General features: G+C 48.2%; 1 protein-coding gene across 2 annotated transcripts in view; it reads right to left on the bottom strand.

The window, feature by feature from the left end:
• OSBP2 (oxysterol binding protein 2) overlaps positions 1-17,735 on the bottom strand; it is a 262,872-nt gene that overhangs the window by 91,931 nt on the left and 153,206 nt on the right. The window lies entirely within an intron of this gene.

Consider the following 17,735-nt stretch of genomic DNA (forward strand, 5'->3'; position numbering starts at 1 on the left):
GCTGTGAGCTACATGTCAGTTACCCTGTGCTTCGGGATAGTGTGGGGAGATGGCTTCACTGGATGTCAGGCTTTCTGGCCTGGAACGACAGGCCCAGCTGCCACCTGACTCCCTGTCTGATAAATGGATGGGTTTTTTTTATCCCTAGCTTACTTATAAGATTTTCAAGATGACACTATTGGGGGTATCCTGGGGTTTCACTTTCCTCTGCTGTGTGGGGCATGAGTCACTTGCAGGTTTAAACTAGGGCTTGGTCTACACCGCTGGCAAAATTCGGCGGCAGTCGAAGGGAGATAACAAGCTACATAGAGTAGCTTGCGTATCTCCCATCGACTTCCTGACTTCTACGTAGCGTGGAGTCCGCACTATGCTGTGCCGATGGGAAATGCCCTCCTGTCGCCACAGCGTTCATCGTTTTGCAGGGGTGGTTTAACGCTGTCGACTTCCGGATTGATTGAGCGGGTCTCCACTGCCGCTCAATAGATCCCGCAGAATCGATCTGGCGGCGCTTACAGAGCTATTGTGAATGCAGACATACTGTACGGTAAAGGTGGGTTCTCTGTAACTTGAAGTCTTTCAACCATGACTGGAGGACTTCAGTAACTCAGCCAGAGGTGACAGATCTGTTACAGGAGTGGGTGGGTGAGGTTCTGTGGCCTGTGATGTGCCGGAGGTCAGACTAGATGATCACGATGGTCCCTTCTGACCTTAAAGGCTCCGAGTCTATTGAGACTGATGTTCAGCCATCATTCAAGAGTAGCGTATTGATTCCACAGCCCATGGGTCAGCTAAAGAAACGGCCCTTGATTTAAGAACGCCCAAGCGGTGTCCGTAACATAGGAATCAGAGCGATTTGGACAGCGTAGAAGGACAAACAACCCCAAGTGCTATTGAAGATTAAGTGCAGCAGACTGAGAAGTGTGTTGGGCTGCAATCCAGAGCGTGTTTCACAGCCAAGCGGAGAATGTGGTCTTCAGAAAGAAATACACTGTAATCACACTAAATAATAATTTCACATGTTCCCTCCCCAAGTACTTTCTCCAGCATCCCTTGAAATGTAGCCACCTCTTGGGTGAAGGGCAGTAATCAGTTCAAGAGGTACCTGCTGAAAGCACTGCACACCCAGTATTACCCCCACAACACTCCAAACAGGGCAGGTGACTTTAGCCTGGGCCGCAATAAGACAGTGGCCATTTGGAACCAGTCTAACCCCCTAGAGTGCGCAAAACACCTTGCGTCCTCACACAGAAGAGCTTCAATTGGCTTACAAGCATTCTGAGAGCCAGCCAGAGTAACTAGGCACTCAGCAAGTTTAGGAAGCGGTTTGGTTCAAACTTGACCTGGTTCGGTGTCAGTGTGGACATGGACATGTCCAGTGGACATGGACAGTGTGGACATCCTTCCTCTCCTGCCCCAGGGGAGCCAGTGTTTCATAACTCCCAGAATGCACTGGGGGCCAGGTGCACTGAACTGCTTGTGCTCAGACCAGCTCAGTGACAGTCACGCCAGTTCTCCGGACTGGACACAGCCCGAGCTCCTGGCAGAGTTAGGTGGGAAAGGCTGCCCTGGGGCTGGCTCCATCAGCTGCTCAATGGCCAGGTTACTAAGTCACTCACAGATATTTAAACATGAGGAAGGTGAGACATGTCAGCAGCTGGGAAAGCTGAATCTGTTGCTGTTAAATGGCTAGATTCTGATGCTATTTTGCAAGGGTGCCATAGGGATAATGAAGTAATTGTGGCTTATGGCTGAGGCTCATCCCTCATTAGAGATTTCCTCAAGGCCTCAGCCAGACAAGAGAGTGGAACCAAGAGCTTACACTGGAATGCAGGGAAAGCAGCAAAATGCAGCGAGTCTAAGGAAAGAAAGCACCAGCTCAGTATCTCAAACGATCTGTCAGCAATCCAGCCCGGGGCCCCCCGAGGCCCAGAGGCAGATGACAAACTTTGGAAGCAATTAACACAAGGAGAAGTAAGATGAATCACGGCTACTGAGGACAAAAGATCAGTGCTACTGTTTGTAACCACTAAGCAAAAAAAAAAAAAAAAAAGCCCCGGAAAGATGCAGGAGGCAGGTAAACAGTCAGTCTGAGATGTGAGGAGCACGGCAGGAGAAAGAAGGGCATACGAGCGGCTAAGCGGCAGGGAAGTCAGCAGGAGGACAGCTCACGATCAGATCGCTGGGAATAAAGAGCGCTGTGAGAGCATACACAGTACCAGGGGAGGCATTAGATAGCCAAAATCTGCAGGAGGTGGGTTATATAAACAGTTCAGGGAATGATGAAACAACTGGGAAGATGAGACCATGTGGAATTTTACAGGACACCCTCGCCCCCAGCACACGGATAGACCGGTGGCGACGGAGGGCTGACGGAAGCGTGCTTACACCACGGGCAGCACATGCGCTCCCATCTCAAAATTCACTCGGCGAGGTTAAATAGCGAGGCCTTTCCGACCCAAGGAGGAAACTCACCAAATCGCACCTGGCCGGGGGGGGTTTCTCCTTTTGCCTCAGGCCACTGCTGCCCACGAAGGTGCCTTTCACCCTGGTGGGCAGCATTAACCTGGTGGCGATCTGACACCTTCAACCGAGGTTTGATCATTGTTCTTGCTGCACCCAGTCCTGAACCAGTGCTCATACAGCTCTGCTGCACACAGCGACGAATACCTTGCAAATCCCTCAGGTCTGTGTACCTGCCCTGGGTGGTGAACGCTGCTGGACAGACAGCTCCAGTGACCGAAGTCCTCACCCCTGGCTCAGTCTCATCAGCGGTGATGTGGTCTGTGACCTGGAGGCCCTACAAACAGGACTGAGACCCCCTACTCAGTACAGCTAGCCTCCCATAACACTCTTCAGACGGTAGCAGCTTCCAGTCACCACCAGCTTGGGCTGGATGTGAACATGGGACTAGAAATGGAAGATTCTCTGCCCCTTACAAATCCCCTAAACCTGCCAGCCCACAGGCCTGCATTGTGTTTTCAAAAGCATTCCTGGCAGCGTCTGCCTTGAATATCCCACCCTGCTAGCAGGCCTCGATTCTGCTAGGAAAGGGGTAAGTGGGTTCCCCCAACTAAATATAAGAGAAGAGAGGAGTAGCTCTGCAGAGACAAAGGATTGGGACAGCCCTGTGCACATGGGAGCAGCCAGGCCGCCAAACTTCATCTTGTATTTTGCTAATGTATTTGTCAACAGAAACCAGATATTGGAAGTGGGGGAGGGAGGTGGGAGTAGGTGACCAGACAGCAAGTGTGAAAAACCGGGATGGGGGGGGGGGGGGGGTAATAGGCACCTATGTAAGACAAACCCCCAAATGTCGGGTCTGTCCCTATAAAATCAGGACATCCGGTCACCCTGTGTGGGGGCATGGATTGCTGGCATTACGCAGACACGGGGACTTCAGTCTGAGACCAGGCTGGGAAAGGCACCTTGTGTCCAAGTCTGTCTCAAAGTGAATGTCCCTCTTCAAAGGGCAAAGCTAAAAAAGGAGCGTCGCAGAGGGGAGCGACCAGGCCACCAGGCAGTGAGGCAGCAGCTGGACAGGAACAAACAGAGTGTGGCCAGATGGGGATCAGGGCTGAAGCAATCAGCCGTGATGCGGCAGCAGACACCTCCTCTCGGCGGGGAGGGACGACAGGGAACGACGGGAAAGGCAGCTGGTGGAGCTGACGGGTTCTGCCTCCAACTCCCCGAGGCGGACAGGGAAAGCGGGCACACCGTGGCTGAACTACTGGGGTGAGACTCAACCTACGGTAAGCGCATCACGCCCTGTAAAAGAGCGCTGCAGGGCCGACCGCTGCGCTGATCTTGCACTAGACCGCAGAGGCAGCTCTCCTCCAGGCTTGGTCTATATCAGACAGCTCTGATTCGGGCAAAGGGACTGCAAGACCGTGCCAGGCAAGCCCGCCCACGTTGGTGATCCACGGAGGGATCTCCAGGTCTCTGTGTCAATTCACAAAGCACTGGGAGAATTCGGGAAAACAAACCCATGTCCTCAGAGTGCAAAAGACAGCAGCACTGAGGAAAGACCAGCCAAAAGGAGTCTCTCCTCCAGGTGGGGACAAACGCTGGGACCGTCAGCACCGAAAGCACAAGCCCTTCCCACTCAAGCTAAGAAACCGCACTTCTTTAGAGGTGGGCAGCAAGTTCTTGTAGTTGCTGGGACCAACCATTAGTGGGAGACAAGATCACAAGCCGTGCAGCCTGTGCCAAGTCAACTAGACTCCCCAGGCGAAGGGCAGACTCATGGATGGGACAAAGGGCCACGTGACTAAACCAGGCCAGCTGGGGACAGGAGCAGCCTGGGAGCAAAGGAGAGAAGCGGACCAGGAAGTCTCTTGGAAGGGAAGAGCTTGGAGTCAGAAGGGTCAGTGAGGAAAGGACGTTGAGGAGGCCCAGGCTGGAGGAGGCCCGGGAAAAAGACAGGGCAGTGTTAGATCATGGGGCAGGCAGCCTGGTTGTTTAGGATTCCCAGGCCTCGTAGCCCCTATGAGAAGGTGGGCCTGAGTTCCTCCTAGCTGCTTCTTTGTGAGGGGTACAGCAACCCCTGCTGTTAAGGGGAGGGGAGAGAGACTATGCAGCCACCTAGTAGGTGATGTGGTGACAGAGGAGGAGGCAGGCAGGGAGTACCCAGGAGGGTACAGCCGAGCCCAGGTGGGCGGGACGATGCATGCTGAGTTTGTTTGGACTTTAGTTGAACTCCGGCAAAGTCACTGTAGCTACCTGCTGGCGCTGGGAGCTGGTGAATGGCTGACACATAGGGTCAGGCCACACTGCAAGCGTACCAGGGCCCCTGGGTGCATACGCAGGTTGCCAGCCTGTGCCACATGTCTACAGTGTTACTGTGACCTGTGCTGGCGAGATTAAAGCTAGCACGGGTACCTGTGCTCCAATCACGTTCACTGCCAGTGCGACGGACCCTCAGGGGAAACTGAGGCAATGGCAGGGTTCAGAGGGGCCTTATCGATTCATGTTCTCTAGCCAACTCGGTCTCAACAGAAGTGAAGTAAATCAACCTCTCTGGACGTTCAGCTGAGCCCCAAAATAGTTATTTGTCATACACTGACCTTTCCTGAAAGCAGGCTATCGCAGATCCTGTCTAAGAATCAGCACTCTGAATTGTGAGTGGAGAGCTGGCTGGTCCAGGACAGAAGTGAGACTCTCATTTCATCCCTTGGTTATCAGATACCCCAGGACAACAGGAAGAAGGACCGTGACAAGCACAGAACTGGGGGGCGACAGTGGCAGGGCTAGGGGCTGGGAGACTGACAGATTGCTTCATTCCTCAGAGTGCCTCTCTGGTCAGGAAAGCCATGGCTGTCCAGCAGCAGCTCAATGTGAAATCAGCTCACTGCCGAAGAAAATATTTAGGGCCAGATTCTGCTCTGAGTTAGAGCGGCACAACTCTGGAGTAGCAGCACTGGAGTCCCAGGGCAGAACAGAGAGAAGAATCCAAATCTTAAAGCTTTTCAAAATCTGAAAGCAGGCGAAGTTTTACCGGGCTTTGTTATGGGCTCTATTGAGCTATGGCCACACAAAGACAAAGATTAAACCGAACTGGAGTTATAAGTGTTTTATGGCTTTCCAAATCCATGTCTGTGAAAGGACAAAGGAAGATTCACCAGCAGGAGGGACAAGCCTTCGTTAGACGTTCTAGCAGGGGGAGGTGAGGAACAGGGATATGCTTTGGAAAAAATTCCAATTAGAGGATCGGCTTCTGAGAGGGGTCTGGATTGCTTGCACTCCAGTGTCAGCACACTGATACACACTGCAGCCCCAAACACAGGCAGTGCTCGCAGACAAGCCATTGCACTCGACGGTTAACGAGAAAGCCGCTTCGTACTAGGGATGCAATCAACTCCTCAAAAATGGACTTTTTTTGTAAGCATCAAAGCAAAGCACACGCCACATTCGCTGCGCATTTATCACCTCTCTCATGCATAGCATGATGCTGGAAAGGGGGTGGAGAGCCAGGAAAGAAAGGAGCAGCTGGGAACAGAGCACTGTCCAGCTCTGACAGAGATCCCAGCTTTCGGAGGTAACCCACTCCTCACCCCCAGCTCTGGAAGCCGCCAAAGACAATAAGAAGTAATGAGTAACACAGGGTCTCTGTGGATAGAGGACAAATAACTCGTGAGCACAGATGTTTTTCTGAATAGCCACGCTCCTGTTCAGAACAGGCTGCATGGAACATTCACCAGGCTCGATGGGGAGGAATGTAAAGTATCTTAGACTAGAGAGTGAAATCTCTTTGCAGCACATATCGATGAATGAACTAGAGCTGGACCTATGTACGCATTTATACTGCGCTTCTCACTGTAGCATTCATGTGCCTGACCAAAAATGAACACTGCCAATAAAAGAGGTCTCTCCTTCCTCCTCGTAGCCTGGCTTTTTAACTCACTCTACACATGTACCCACACACCCATCATCTGTGTAACACAAAACGCAAACAGACTGAGAATGGTGGTATAGTTACTAACCCAGGAGAGATTCATCTGTTTTCGGGGAGGTTCTGCCTCTCACTCATTTTGCTGGCACACTGGTTCAGACCTTGCTCTGACAGCGGGAGAACCTTGTTGCCTGTCTGCCGTGCAGAGTGCCCATTGCCTAGCTTCAGCTCTTCAGTGCTGCTGTGACAGGCATGTGCTCCAGTAGCACTTTTCCATGGACCGTCCTTTCCCATTAATGAACGTCTGGATGCTACAGCCAGCCACGCTGCTAATCAACACTTTTAAATGAACAGGAAAAAGCTAAAGCATGAATCACTGTTGACAGGAAAGTGAGCAACCCTGCCTTGGCTTTCTTTGACCATCCCTCTTACTGGCCACGCAACAGTCACCATGACTATATCATCGATAACCTATTGGACATGTGCATGCATAACTAAGCCAACTCCTTGTCTGGAGATACAGCTATACCGTAGCAAGAGGAAGGGAGAAGCAGGACGAACGGTGGGAGTGACACATTTACAATGTCTTAGCAAGAGTTACTGAGAAAAAAATGTGCCCTTCACGTGTCAGTTTGTGATGCATCCCATCATCCTATGGCCTCCTACTGACAGCAAAGGACTGTGTGAGTTACTGAAAAAGGGCTCTGTACCCGACCTTCCCCAGAGACTCGGTGAGAAGGGCCGTCTGGTCCAGTCACATTTCTAGCAATATTGAGTGGTTAACACACAAGACCGGGACTAAGGACTCTTGGGTGCTGTTCCTTGCGATTTATGTGACCGTGGGCAGTTACTTCTACAGACCTCAAATTCCCCATCTGTATAAAGGAGACAATAATACACTCCTACCTCGCAAGGGGACTGCACGGCTAAGAGCACCACTCTTTCTAAACACTTTGGGATCCTCGGATGGAAGGTGCTCTACAAAGGCAAAGTGCTATTTGTGAGCACCTAGACAATAATAAAGTGATAAGTAACAGTCAAGAACAAATCATGAATAGAGAAGAACGAATAGTCAAGGAGAAATCATGTCAAACCATCCTAATATATTTCTTTGACAGGGTAATAAGACATGTGGAGGGGGGGAAGCAGTAGATGTGGTGTATCTCGACATTAGTAAAGGTTTTGATACTGTTTCACATGACCTTCTCCTAAACAAACTAGTGAAATACAACCTAGACAAACCTACTATAAAGGTGCATGCACAATGGTTGGAAAGCCGTGCTCAGAGAGTAGTTTTCAATGGCTCAGTCAGGCTGGAAGGGCATATCGAGTGGGGTCGCACAGGGATCTGTCCTGGGTCCGGTTCTATTGAATATCTTCATAAATGATTTGGATAATGGCATAGAGAATGTACTTATACACTTTGTGGAGGATACCAAGCTGGGAGGGATTGCAAGCGCTTTGGAGGACAGGATTAGAATCCAAAATGATCTTTACAAACTGGAGAAAAGATCTGAAATAAACAGGACAAATACAAAGTACTACACTTAGGAAGGAATAATCAATTGCATAAATACAAAATGGGAAATGATTGCCTAGGAAGGAGTACTGCAGAAAAGGATCCGGGAGTTACAATGGATCACAAACTAAATATGAGTCAACAATGTAATATTGTTGCAAAAACACCCAAGCCTCATTCTGGGATGTATTAGCAGGAGTGTGGTAAGCAAGACACAAGAAATAATTCTTCCACCCTACTCCATGCTGATCAGGCCTCAACTGGAGTCCTGTGTCCAGTTCTGGGCACCACACTTCAGAAAAGATGTGGACAAATTGGAGACAGTTCAGAGGAGAGGAACAAAAATGATTCAAGGTCTAGAAAAGATGACCTACATGGAAAGATTGAAAAAACTGAGTTTGTTTAGTCTGGAGAAGAGAAGATCGGGAGTGGGGAGTCTTCAAGTACTTAAAAGGCTGTTATAAAGGGGAGAGTGATACAATGTTCTCCAGAACCTCTGAGGACAGGACAAGAAGCAACAGGCCTAACTTGCAGCAAAGATGCAAGGTTTAGGTTTAGGTTGGACATTAGGAAAAATTTCCTGTCAGTAGTTAAACACTGGAACAAAATTACCTAGGGAGGTTGTGGAGTCTCCATCATTGGAGGTGTTTAAGAGCCGGTTAGACAAACACTTGTCAGAGATGCTCTAGATAATACTTAGTCCTGCCTCAGTGCAGGGGACTCGACTAGCTGGCCAGTCCAGGTCCTTTCCAGGCTTATGTTTCTAAGATTCTGTGATTATTAGTTGTTATTTTAGGGCTGAATCCTGGGGCCCGTATTCAATTTATGCTTAACTGTCATTCGGGCAAAGCTTATGTTGGCTTCGAAGGGTGTTTGCTTAAGGACTGAGTGATAGCAGAACTAGGGCCTTAGGATTTGATCTACTATTAATAATAATAACAACATAAAATAACAGGGACCGATTCAGAGCTTGCGCAGGTAGGTTTGGATTGAAACGAGCACCGAACAGTCTAGATTGTCTGTGCCAGAGGGGCTGGACTGTGTACCTCCGTGACAAAGTGCTCTGTTATTTCCCATCCTGTAACACTAGTACTTTCTCTAGTCTGGTAGATCAGTTTATCGAGGATGCTTAAATTCTGTCTCTCGCTCTCTCTGGCACCCAACTGAGTCTGATATTTGTGGGCTGCTTGTCCTGCTGCTACAAAAAGTTACATAAGCAGCTCCAAGCCTAGAAACAAGACATCCCTTCCTGCCAAGAGACTGCTCTTCTTCTGCTCGGGATGGGTTAGGTCAGACGAGGACTACTCCCTTTCTTTTGTCTTACATAACGGCTGCAGCGGCTGGAGTGCAGAACAAACTTGCAGATGCGAAGGCCATTCACCGACAGCCTGCTCAGAAAAAAACAGGAGCAGAAAAGGAGCACTGAAGGGGGAACAAAGAAGCTTTGAAAAAAGCCTGAAAGCCCACAGGACATGTCCACGGGAAGGGCCAGTTATAAAATAGACGTCTGCTTAAAGAGCTCCTGGAGATTAGCAGGACAGCGGTTCTGTAAAACTGACATCTGGGGATCCCTCTTTATTCTCTCTCAGTGAATAATATCCCAGAGATAATTCGCTCACATCACAAAATGGGTTTCCCAACTATTGTACCGAGGCTGCAACTCAGGGTCTTAAATTCAAGCTGGGTAACAGTTCAGCCTCCGAGTTGGAGCTGGAACCGGAAGCACAAAAGCAAAGAGAGTTTTTATAAGCCTCCTACTCCTAAGGCTACGTTTACACTGACGGCGGCAAAATCGCCGCCACCAGATCGATCTTTCTGGATCGATTGAGCGGTCAGTGAGACCCGCGCAATCGATCAGGAAGTCGAATGAGTAAGTCCATCCCCTCAAGTAGCGTAGCGCTGAGCCGATGGGAATGCTGTTCCCATCGGCTCAGTGCAGCGTGAACAGCGTGCAGAAGGGAAGCTGAGCAGTCGACGTCAGTTACGCAAACTACTCTGCGTCGTTTGCGTAACTCCCGTCGACTGCCGCCGAATCGCGGGGTCAGTGTGAACCAGCCCTAAGAGGTAGAAATCCGCAGTTGTCGAAAATCAGCTTCTTAAGGAATGCTTAAATGAACATGGTGATCTGTATATAATTATAGCATTCCTGTAATGGAAGGATAAAACGTTTTTACCTTGAAATGACTAATATATGTAATTTAATGGTAAAAGCATACAGGGATTACATGGCGGGGTTGCCTGCGACAGCAGAGGACTGGTCTGGACGACCCAGGAGGTCCTTTTCAGTCCTATCTCCTATGTTCCTTAGGGTGCGATTCTCAAAAGCACCTATTGACAGTCAGTGGGACCTATGCACCTAAATCCCTTTGGTGTTTTGGAAAACGCTATCCTCAACCACTGGTGATTCTGTTAAATCACAATAAACCTGGAGGTGGGAACACATGCTCTGACAGTCTTACCTGAGATTGTTGCAAGTTTTTCAGCAGTGAAATGGAGGAGATTGCAAACAGCCTCTGGGTCACCAAGAGATTAACATTAGGAAGCAAATCTGAATAACGCTCTCATTTTGCATTTGCTTGCTTTGTGTCCTTAATTCAACCCATTCCTAGGAATTCTGACTGTACCTCAGTTTCCCTAATGCACATCACTGGGGGAATGCACGACTTCTTTTCATTTCCACATCCGGTAGCCAAAGTGTAACATGATCACTAGGCAAAGAGTGAGCCGGGGGGAAGTTATCTGAAATACAGAGCTCAGGTGTGGGCACATCAATACCAGAAAGAGGTACACAAGTTAAGGGTCCAAGAAGAGGTACCATTGCCAGAGGGATAGAGGTAGTTACTCTTCTTTTTACAAGGTGAAAAGAAAAGAACTACATACAGATTAGCTAAACAGCAACTAAGGAAGAACATGATCAGGGTAACTGCCTACCACTACCTGGATAGCAAAATCACCTAGGAAGAAGAAGAGCCATTTAGGTTCAGGATGGTACATTGAACTATAACTAGAAACAATGGGGGTGAAATGGAGAAGAGAATCAGGAAACCCACACTTCCAAGTGGTGAAATCTCAGACTATGAACAGCCTCCAAGGGAAGTGAAAGACAATTAAAACTAGACTGAGGTCTGAGTGGCAAAAAAGAGACGAGAATAATCCCATAACGACCCCAAGGAGAAAAACGAGCTGACCTTGCAGGTCTTTGTCTATCCAGGAAAATGAGAAACACAGAAACCCCAATGGAAAGGGGAAGCTAACCAGCTGCACTGTCTAACAACCCAAACCGCAGTACACATTCAGAGCTGGACCTGCTTCCAGTGAGCCATGCTGGAGTGGACTGGGTCCCAGGCTATTTGCATATCACTCAGTGGACTCCTCCTGTTCTGTGATGCTTCACTTCAGTTCTAGTAAAGTTTCACACAACTGTAAGTGGGCTCCAACAGGCGAATTCCTTTGGATCACAGCAATTATCTACCTGGTAGGATTTAAATGCTGCATCTAAGGGGATTATGAATTTCCCTTTGTCTGCTCAGCCAGAGCAGAAGACGAGGGGGAGAAGAGAAACTGGTCATAAGCCTGGGTGAGGAGCAGCCAGCCAGACTTAGCCAAGTCATGCATGCGAAGGAAGGCACAGGTTTATATCTGGGCTTAGGAGGAGGAGAGGCTGCCTTAAGTCATCTTTGAACGTCCTGAGCGTACGGCTCCCCTACACCAGGCTGGAACCCTGGCTGAGCTGCCTGCTTATACCCAAAGGGCCATTCTGGTATCTGGAAGTGCCAGGACACAGGGAAACCCTTGCCAAGCCCCTTGCCCCTGGCCACACCCCCTGCACCAGCCGTAGGTGGGAAGTCAGTGTATGTGCCAGGAAGGCAGCTCTACACCCCCGACGGACCCGTTTATTTCAGGGAGACCCTTCATGGGCAGGGTCCACTGGCTCTCGAGCTCTGCATTGACAAAGCTGCCTTAATGCAACTAAAGATTGGACCTAGAGCCTTCTCGTGACGCCATCCTCCTATGCACACAGCTGCCTTCACAGGGGGAGAATGCACCATTACCAGCTCCTTTCCTGTTCCAGGGAAACTAGATCGTGCTGGTTCTTCCTTTATACTGGCTCCTGAGCCCTTTCCTGCCACCCAAATCTTGTTCTATACCCTGGTCACCTCTGGCCTTGACAAGTGCAATTCCCTCCGCGACAGCCTCCCTCCTTCGCACAGTGCACCCTTCAGCCCTGTCCAATGTGCTGCAGCTAGAATCTTCTGTGGCACTGGTGAACCAGCTAACCGGTGTATGACCCATAGCAATTTAACAGGAGGCACTGTGATTGTAATCAAGACAATCCACTTATGCCTGGGTATCCAAGAAATGTGAATTAGGCTAGCCATCGCCAACTCATTCACTTTGTGCTGATAAGAATCAAAGAAGAGTTGCTCGATGTATTTGTCAGTGTACCTGTATCCTGTTAGAAGTTTACCAGTGTAACCAAAGAAGCTCTTAGAGCTAAATCTTTTTAATGTCTTAATTGCCTTACATTATGCATGCAACTGTGTTCAGTTAACCTTAAGATCAAAGATGTGAGACACTGCAGGAAATTAACAGTATTACTTATATTGTCTTACTTATATTGTCTATCCCTGTTATAATGAAGGACCGGCTAATTGCCTTATGTAAATGAGAGTAACTCGTTTACCTGTGTATGCACAGGAAATAGAAGATTAACTTCAAAGCTAAGGTCTACAAACTATCTGCAGAGCTTGTTCTTCCTCGGAGGAAAGCCCTGCTGTGACAATTTCTCTGAGGCGGCTTGTCAGCCTCTAGAAAGCTATAAATACTGGACCTTGGGCACCATCCCGTGTCTCTAGTCTGCTGAACTTCGAGCAGGGAAAGTTTCAGACCTGGGACTGAGATCTTCCAAGCAGTGACTTGGAATCCCCTGGAAAACGCCTGGCAAGATTCTCATCGAAGCTGCCTTTGGATTCTAACCTTTTGGGACGTCCCGAGAGACTTCTGCAAGCCAGCAGCTACATCGCTGCTAAGACCCTGCTCTATGAAAATCACCTGATTCCTTAACCATTTAATAACTCTCTTCTTCTCTTTTATTAATAAAGCTTTAGTTAGTTTACTAAGGATTTGCTGACTCTGTGATATTTGGGCAAGATCTGAAATATATTTTGACCCGGGGTAAGCGTCTGTTCCTTTGGGATGGGTAGAAATAGGGTGGAAATAGGGTTTTCAGTAACCTCTCACTATATTAGACCAATCTGTCAGGATGGGAACCAGGGGCTGGGATGCCAAAGGAGACTGTGTTTGGCTTCTTGCTAGAGAAGCTTTTGTTGCTGGCTTGGTGAGTCTAATTATAGAATAAATCACCAGTCTGGGGGATTGTCTGTCTGTTTCTTGCAGTCTGCCCCGAGTGTGGCATTCTCAGTGTGGCCCATCCCAGTCACACCATCTTCCCCAGCTGGTCCAGCCTCATAACCATGTCCCATGAGAGCCTGCCTTTTCCTCAGTCTCCTTCCTCATCACAGTCACGTCGCCTGGAAAGCCCCCCACAGTTCCACTCCTGCATCCATCTCACCTCCAGCTGCTCCCCGCACCCTGACGGGTCAGCCCTTGTCAACCGACGCTGCTCCCACGGACGTGGCTGGGCACAGCCCAGGCTCCTCTGCCACCTCCTCCCCCAAGGGACACCCACCCTGACCCGCTGAATTGGGCCGGCGCCCTCTCCTCCGCATTTGCCCCTCGGCTCTGCCCTTCATTGCAGGCACCGCTCCCATGGGGGATCTAATACATTCATTTTAAATGCATTTTAATTACGAACATAATTATAAAGAAAAAAAAAGTGAAATCCTGACATCAGCAAAGCCGATGGCTAAACTCCTATTGACTTCAACGGGCCTAGGAGTTCAGCCCCAAAGGGAAACTAACGATATGCAGCTGTACAAATCTCCTGTCCTGGCCATTAACTGCCCTGGCCCACCTCCCTCGAGATCTAGGGATGAAGACTGCCATACAGACACTACGCAGCAATTATTTACTAGTCTTCATTATTGACGATCAGTTACTGTTCTGTGCTGCAGACCCTTACACACCCAAGTAACTTCACACACGAGAATGGTCCCATTGGAGCTCGTGTGTGTTTTTCCAGGATTAAGCCCTTGCTGTCTCCAGTCTGATTGTGGAGCCATGCACACCCAGGGTCAATCCCTGGCTACAGCGAAGTCAATGGGCATTTTGCCACAACTTCAGTGCAGCCCCTCAGCTCTACAGGAACAACAATAATATATGATTTTGGTGTCATGGCCAGCCTCAGCAGCTGCCTCCTGCCTCTTGACAGAACTAATCAGTGAAAGTTAATTTACATGGATTCTTCACAGCAGCAAAAGTAGGGAACATGACCTACAAAGAAATGTTTCTATTTGCACCATAATTCACTGGATTGTTGAAATGCTTATGATAATATCACAGCTGGCAAGCCAACTGAAATGACACCTGAGGTGAAGATCACCTTCCTATTGCTGTGAATCCCTTGATAACATTCATATGAAGACATTAGAAATGTATTTGGGCTTTTTCCTTATTATCGCACACAACCACAGAACCTGGATTCAGTTCTCTCTGGCATGAACAAGGTCATGCCTGGTTAAAAGGACTTTGATCAGCAAAAGAAAATAAAAATTGGGATTATGCCCTTTTTTATTTCTTTATGACATATCAAGAGCCGGGTGTGTTTAGTTTTGTTTTTGTAAGTTGTGGGGTTTGCCTCTTTTTTTTTTTTACATTAGAAATTCAGGTCTTGTCTGCCCTGTTTTTCCAAGGAGACTCTATGGCCAATTGGAAGACCCCAGAGGTCCTAAGGAACTGAAACCTGCGCAACTGAGAGTGCAGCGTTTTCTGTCCGACTGGTTGGTTTTGATTTGCTTTCTAACAGCACCTACTTAATTCAATCACCTGCACATGACTGGGAGGCAGTATCCTTTCAAAGATTTAACACTCCACTTATGCTATCTAGCGGTGAGAGAGCTCCCATTTCAGTATTTTTTTAATCCAATTTTAAATTTAATTTAAAAACCCAATTTACTTTTCAATATTTATTGCACTTCTTTACTCACAGGACTGAATGCAGTTTGTAGAGTGAAACCAGCCTGGTCAGCGTCCCTAGACTGTACATTCCTTGGGAGAGGAAATGCCTTTTTGGCTGTGTGTGTGTGTACTATGCCCATCCCAATGAGGTCTCTCAGTACTGACAGAATACCAATAACACATACTAATCATCAGTCTAGTCAGGTTCATTTTCTGCTTTTTGCATACTGCTGAGAAATGTTGACATCAAGAAGGTGTTTTCATCACTCAAAAGATACCATTGTAAACTGTTCTTTGTGCTGTGTTTGTACAGCACCTGGCACACCAGGGTCCTACCATACTACAAATAATAATAAATAAAGACGGCTCTATATTACGTTTTTTTCCTTCCCCTAAACTACTTGCTAACTTACCTTTGAATGCAGCAGAAACCACCTGGAAAGCCAATCCCCATCACTGGGCTGTGCATTGTTTTACTCGGATTATTATCTATTGTACAGAGCAGTACACACAGGACCCAGCCAATATCAAGGGCCCATTGCGCTAAGCATTGAACACCCCCCGACAGAATGAGTTCCCAGGCCCTGATTCAGGAAAGCACTTAAATCCCATTGACATCAGTGGGTGCTGCTTTGTGGCCTCAAAGAGATTACTGTCAAAACAGACTGGGAGGGGGACCAGAGGCACAGAAAGAGGAAGTGACTTGCCCAAGAGCAACCAGAAGATCAGTGGCAGAATCCAGAACAGACCCTAGGTCTCCTAAACCTCCATCTAATGCCCTACCCACGGACCTGGCTGGTGTTTGCTTACTTATCAGTTTAACATTTTACAAAGTCATTTATTTATTATTGATTAACTGTAATGGATCTCCTAACTGCAAGTGCATGTTTTATTTGGATATGGGCACTTAGCCCACGTGCCACGCAAACCCTGAAAAATACAGGACACCAGGGGCTTACTCTGTTCCTAACTTTATTTTATACTTTGTTATCTGCAACCAAACTTACAAAAACCTCGGTTCAGATTTTTATCTGTAGGACACTAAGCACAAGGCAGTTGCTATAGGAACAGCCCGTCTCACCGTAAGCCAGGAAGGCTATTTTTAGAACCATGCCGCTAGTTAATCTCCTGTGTAAAATGGACCAGCAGCTACCATCCATAAGCCTCTTTGGGCTGCTTTTTCAGCCTACCAGCTCAGGAGAGCACCTGAATGAAATTTCTATTCGCAGAACAATGTTGCAGACACAAGGCCATTAAGAAAGAAGCTGACATTACATCACCCATTCCTCTAATTCCCCTTCTCTCCCTATAACTATCTTCTGCTAAATATTAAACTTTGCCTTCAGTCTCTCAGGCGCCAACATGAAACTATTTTGCTGGAGAGTTTCTCGGAGGATACAGACCTTGCATTGCACTAATGAGATATCAGGTCATTTTGCTGTCTGGCCTGTGGCAAAACCAAGCAACACCGAAAAAGACAGGTGATAGGCTCCGGTGCGTGCCTGGGACAGCACACTCCACTACAGGGTGTGACAACCTGCTGTCAACTCTCACCACAATGATCTGCAGAGATCCTGGAATTCTGCAGCTGCTGATCAGACTGTTTCACACGTCGCATGCTTTCTTCTATCTGATCATCCAGTCCAGGAATCCCCTTTCATGGTGGATGCATGGGAATGCAGGGAAACAAGGGGACCAAATCTTTTGAAATTAGTCCTTTTATTTGTTGTTCTAGAATTCCTGAGCTTGACGCCTAAGCCCTGCTAATGCACTCCTAAGTCACAGGCCCCTGCCATGAACAGAGAGGAGGAGGTGGATGAGGAAGACGAGGAGTATGAGGGATAGGCGACTGGATCGATCCAGCTGTGCTGAGAGCCAGGACCTGTTTTTGACTCCACCATAGTCCAGCCAGTCCCTGCAGTTGAGCACGGAGAAGCCCAAAGCAGGAGGAGAGGAACCTCGGGTACATGTGTATATAAAATTCCCATTACAGTGATGGCACCCCCCAAATTATAAGGACACAGCTATTGAATTTTAATTAATTTACTTGCACTAGAAGAGGTAGTGATACAATGAAGAGAGGTTGAGTTGCTATCTGCTTCTCATTCCCTTCTAGAGTTAGGCGGAGGGCATATGGAGCAGTTTGTTTATGTACACAGGGAGAGATCCTGAGAGATCTTGAAGAAACTGCCATGGAGGTATCTGCAATCCAGTCCTGAAGCCTTATTTCTTCCTCTGCGGCAGGACACTTTCCAACACCAGTCAGCAGTAACTTCAGCTGGCACCATTGCCGTAAACAGGCTAGTGGCACATGAGGGATGCCAGCAGCAGCTGTGCTATCTGTCTACCTTTGTTCCTTTTAGATATCCATGAAAACCAGCACCGTCTGTGAAAAATGTAGCATTATCCCATGCCAATGCCCTATGCTCACTTTCCTGCAACTGAGCAATTCCCTCCTCGTTTCTCTCACCCTTGGCGGGTCACCAGGGCAGGTGCTGGGAGTGGTACCATGAACAAGCACTCCAAAGCTGAAGTGCCAATAAGCATGTCTTGTTTAACACTTCAGGGGAGCCAGGGAAGGGGAGAGTTGCGAATCTTACGTTTCGCCTTCTGTGCATACTATACTGATGGTGGTACCTCTGTGTTTTACTTGTAGCTGCTGCCTTGAGGAGTATGCCCTCCACACCAGTGGAATGATTGACACAGAGATGGAGGAGAAAAAAGAGAGCATGGGAGGACATGTTCTGCAAC

Source organism: Emydura macquarii, unplaced genomic scaffold, assembly GCF_026122565.2.
Source record: "Emydura macquarii macquarii isolate MOO-44397 ecotype Brisbane River unplaced genomic scaffold, CSIRO-AGI_Emac_v2 contig_1254, whole genome shotgun sequence".
In the NCBI taxonomy this organism is placed as follows: domain Eukaryota; kingdom Metazoa; phylum Chordata; order Testudines; family Chelidae; genus Emydura; species Emydura macquarii.